The sequence below is a fragment of the Ostrea edulis genome, chromosome 2 (genome assembly GCF_947568905.1).
Source record: "Ostrea edulis chromosome 2, xbOstEdul1.1, whole genome shotgun sequence".
Lineage (NCBI taxonomy): Eukaryota > Metazoa > Mollusca > Bivalvia > Ostreida > Ostreidae > Ostrea > Ostrea edulis.
Window position 1 is genome coordinate 21,196,998 of NC_079165.1, and position 6,000 is coordinate 21,202,997.

The window sequence follows — 6,000 nt, forward strand, 5'->3', positions numbered from 1 at the left end:
GCCAAATAATATTAACTGATTTCATATGAAAGACGAGATGACTATTGTCATAATTATTGAAAACATTTTTGCAATGCTTGATAACAGTATATATTATATATATATTGAATTTAATTCTCCATGGAGAATTGCACAACTTGATATCTATATTTTAGGGGATGTTAAAAAATAATCCATTATTTCTTAGTTTGCAAACTATGAAATAATGGATTATTTTTTAACATGTCCTAAAATATAGATATCAAGTTGTGCAAGTTTGTAACAAGATCACTTGACCAATGCCTTTAGTCATCTACATCTACAATAGATGCTGAAATATGATATCATTATTAGGTGAAGTACATGTAACAGGAAAGGATAAAATATTCATGATGATTGGCGGGTGAAATTATAACTACTGCCCATTTATCATCGTCGGATACCCAAGTTATTCATGCCCAATGTGCATGTCTATTCCCAACACTAGTTTACATTACTTAAGTACAGTCTGCATGACCATCACCAGGACCGACAGTTGAACTTGCCCCAACTGTAACATAGTATCTGGAATATGGAATCTTTTTGATAGACTTATCATAATACACAAGACAACAGTCCTAGCTTTACCAATAAAGGTTCCTGTGTACTTGGCACATTTATAGTTCATCCATGGCAGCAATGCTATGCAACATATACAGTGTACATATATCATATGTACATTAAACCACAGTGGACATATCTTCTGGATTGTGGGAAACAATATAAAAATAAGTGTGTATTTCAAACGATGTATTGATTACCAATCTTTATCAGAGCGACTGCAAATGTGATTTCAAAGAGGATTCATATTTTATAACCCCCCCCCCCCTCAATCATGCAGTAACTTGTTGCAAATAAGTAGGGGATGCTACTTTTCGGGCAATTTTAAAGCGAAACATTAACATTTACATCATATATTTAAAATGCATAATTGTTGAATGAGATGTTAAATATTAGTTCACGCTAGGATGAAATAATAAAAAGTTCCATGAAGTATTATGCAAATGACAGTCAAAATACTAATACTGTGACATACTTCAATACACTGTCGGTAATATCGATCTACCTATACACGGTGTTGAATAAGTGTACATATGTATCAAACTCTGTGGGAATATTAATAGAAAATGTTATCAGAGAGAATATTCAATTCTTTTATACATAATGTGCTGTTTGTAAATTTTGTATATGTGAGGTGCTGTATATATTACATATATATACTGATATAATGAAAGAGATCAGCACTTACACAACTTTGACGTTACATTGAAGACAGCTAGTGACAAAAAATGCCCTAATTTTGAAGACATGGTATTTAAATACTATGAAATATATAAAGAAAAGAAAAACGATTACAAATAGCACAAATCCTTGGTAATATTTCATATCAAAATCAATCATTTTTAAGACTAGGCCATAGTTGGTGGTTTGTGGGTCTATTGATAAAATAGAATAAGCACTATTGACTATTACTTCAAGTAAAAGGCAAAGACATAGATACTACTGTACTTATAAAAATGGCATGTATGCTCGCCATGAAAACACATCGAATGCGGACGACTATTTACCTGGGCCTACTCGTAATATTTGTAAAGGACCGCAGATGTACGTGTACACTTGTCGAAAATACTCTAAGTAGTAGTAAAACTCCCTTTATTTGTATAATCTATGAAACAAAACGATAAACTCCATTTGCATTCCAACAGTAAACAACATTGTCCATTGTACAGACTGCGACACACTTAGCCCGTGCCGATCAGCTATCTTCAATCAGGGGAAGTATCAGAGTATAATATTTACCCTGTATTGTGCATGAATCCTTATACCATATGATTTACTGGTCAGAGTATTGCAGATTTATAAATCAGGAAATCATTTAGGTATATAAATTTGCATATACAACACTGTACGAGTGTATGGGATGAGAGAGAGAGAGAGAGAGAGAGAGAGAGAGAGAGAGAGAGCCGATGATCTTGTAATAATCGTGCTCTTATTAAGACAAATGATATCGTTAATTCAATAAAGAGAACAGTACTAGTAACTCAATATTGCTCTCATTAATTGATAATACAGATTTATTTGATTCATTTAAAGCACGCATTAATTAAACATATTTTTAAATAATGCTATTTTCAATTACTTCATTTTATGCTAATTTGGCGCTCAATAGATCTTATATATCTATGCCATTTTGCGTTATTACATTCTGCGTCGAACTCGACGCAATTTGTACTAATGCAAAATGTAATAATCGAGTTTATCATATGCGTCGTTATCAAACATCAAGAGGAGAGGACAAGAGTATCTGTCACCCATCTTTGATAACAATATCCATTTTTTGTTAGTTTGTAATACAAATAAAAGATACATTGAGGGACAACCCCTTCCCCACTTACCCCAGCTTGAAAGTTCTGATATAATAGTAGAAGACACACACCACCACCAATTAAGAAAATGAAGACATGAGGCACTCATAGTAGAGGATTCTAACCACCCCATCCGACCCCCAACGGTTGAAGAAAATGAAGTGTAGGGGTACATTATTGAGGTAGTCCAAGTAAAAGACTCTTTAACCCTTCACCCCACTTTAGGACTTTGAACATCGGACAAAACATCTTGGTTTGTTTGGGTGTTTTGTTTTATTTTATTGCTGTTTTCGTTCATATTTTTTAATTATTATTTTGAATGGCAAGAAATTTTGAAGAATCCAATTTTCCATTTTCCCCCTGTTGTACCCCCCCCCCCCACCCCATATGAAAAATGACGATGCATGTCTGGTTAATACATGTACATTTTGTTTTACAACACATGCATGTGTACTAATTGTATGGTGCATGTAGAATTGCACCCTTTACCAAGTTTTCCTTCATTTACACAGTGTAAGGAATGGTAAACCAAAATCACAAAACAAAATGCATAAAGACCAAGATATTTTCAATCGTAGGAACTTCATTCATGAATACATAAATACATGTATTCAGAAAAATCGCATGCATGCATTGCAGGACTATAGCATTTGTGTGTTTTAACGTTTCTGTAACATGCCATAATGATTACTTTGAGGCTTGAGTGTAATTTATTCATAAATATTTTCATTTCGTAGATCTGGCGCAATGGCCATACCGATGTACATAGAAATTTCAAATTCAAATGTATTCGATAAGATGTTAGTATGCATAAATCAGTAAAATTCGTGTTGAGCTTTTATTTGATATGATACAATGTCAATATACTGTAATGCATTAGTAGGATATGCAGAAGGCAAGAGTATAAACATTTTCTTTTTTCATTATCAGTATCAATATCTATATGATCACGAAAAAACATCATATAATTTATATCCGGATTCATTTATACCGATTTAGATATCAATAAAAACAAAGCTGCATAGTTTGGGAGAGGGGTTTCTAATGAGTCTGATGAAATTAAAAGAAGGAACCCAACATTTGCATTCAAACTAGATATACTTCAACATGAATTCATTTCTGCTCTGACTGAAAGCATGATTCTAAATTCCGGAACTAATCTTGCATACAAAATAATTAATAAGGGAACACATAAATTCGAGCTCCTTTGGAATTTAATGAAATGTAGATATGCACCTTTCTTTCAACACGAATTGATATGTTGTTTCAGGTACGAAAACAGGGGGTTGGGGTGGGCAGGAAGGCTGGTCTGCTTTCCCCACTTTTTTGACAATTTACTTTTTCCCCGTTATTCTAACATACAAAGTCAGTATTTTCTACATGCACAGTTCAAACTAATATCTTTTTTTAAAATTTGTATTGAATTCAATTATAAGCATCAACTCCTGTAAGTTTCCAATATATTGTCAATCACAAATTTGTAAATAGCTGGAAATTTTTAATGCTTGAAAGCTTACATTTATATAAGTGATCAATTTTCTTTCCTTCTGTGAAATGATATATTCTAAATCGAAGTAGGACGGTCGCTCTCTCTCTCTCTCTCTCTCTCTCTCTCTCTCTTTCTTTCTTTCTCTCTCTCTCTCTCTCTCAATGAATATGGACATACAGATACCATAAAAAATAATGATGTGGTTCCAAAAGAGACAACAAAACTATATTTTCGTTTATAAATTTCCTTTCATATGTGTCTTTGTGTAATGAACTGTTTATTATGGATTGCAAATGTAATACACGCATTTGCACACAGATGTATATTTTCGATCATTATTCCCTTATTTGTATATCCAAGTTTGTATATGATCATCGAGAAATTTTGAATTGTGCACGCAATATATCCAACCAGATATTAGATTCCCCATTTCTATAAACTGCAAAACCTTGACCAGACAAGCATTCAATACAGGAAAAATTTTCGACTCTGACATCTCCCCTGATTGAAGACACACTGTTTGGCACGGGTGAAGTGTGTCGCAGTCTGTATAATGGAATGAGAACGTGTTGTAAAGTTCTAACGAGATACAAATGGAGTTTATCATTTTGTTTCGTGGATTTATCAGAATAAAGAGAATCTAATATTTTCGGTAAGTGCACATCTCCGATACCTGTTGAATAAACGCCCGTATCTGATACTTTTTTTTGGCGATTATACATTGTGCATTGCATATTATGCATATGGCATGCACGTTTATTTTGCAAGAATTTATATAAATAATATATTTTATGCTCTTTGCCTATTCCATTCTATCAGTATGTAATTGGCAAATGATTTATCCGCATTTATTTTATTAGAAAATGCAAATACTTGCATACACTTACAAGTATGCAAGAAAAGCTTTTTTTTTTTGAGCAAAGCATAATGTTTTAAAATGTTATTTTATTTGTTTCTCATTCCCTATATATTACTATCGGAGATGTGCACTGGTCGAGTCCACCTAGAAAAATCACTCAGGTGTGACAATCACATTTGGGGTACATACGGGTAGAGTAAATTAGGCTACCTGAAAGAAATATGGCGGATAAGATGAGAAAGGTGTATGTATTTATTACTTCATGTCAGCTTTAAGGTCGTATATTTGTTTAATAGTGGGAAACAATGAAAACAACCCTATAACAACAATAACAACACATACGGTTAAGGTTAAAGGACATATACAATAAAAGGACAAAAAGTACTCTCGAACATATGACATATGCAACGACACACACGCACGCACGCACGCACACACACACACACACACACACACACACACACACACACACACACACACACACACACACACACACACACGTGTATCGACTCCGATTTGGGGACCCTGTCATAACATCTTAAAATGGGGACTGAGAGATTTCATGACATATTTGGCATTGTTCAACTCATTTTACTCTGTAGGTATCCTGATTTAAGTAAACGGAGTGAGTCTTTGAGCTAGACTGATATTTCCATGAATTTAGAAAATGGGGACCCGGAAGTGCCAATCTAAGGACTTCTGTCTAAAATTAGGGGACCCAATTCCTCATAAGCAAACAGAATTGAGGACCTAACCTCAGTCGTTCATACACAGAGAGAAATGGGGACCTATTCATGAATTACAATTTTGGGGTAGCATGGACCTATGAATCATACATGTCATTAATTTTATTGACTGGGTTCTAGGGCAACATGTGGTTTGTCGGACCCATGAACCAAACTGTTTGCTTGGGGTTGTTAAGGCAAACAGTTTGGTTCGAAGGACAAAACACGTTTTGTCCGAGAACAGTCAAACAATGTGTTGTCATACCTTTTTACTTTTTATTTTATCATATCTTGTGATGGTTTCCATGTTTGCGATCGTTGATTAGATAATAACTTATCCCGCCTACAGTGTGTCGGAAAAAAAGTCATAGATCTCCAATATCTCATCGACTGAGGTACAATAGCTCAATGAGCTGTTCAACAATTACGATTTCATCAGAAATGTTAGACTATTTTAGTTCAGATTTATTTGAGAAATAATTTTTATAGGTATGACAAAAGATTTTGCTAGGGGTCCGATGAATTTAACATCAAAAACAAAAA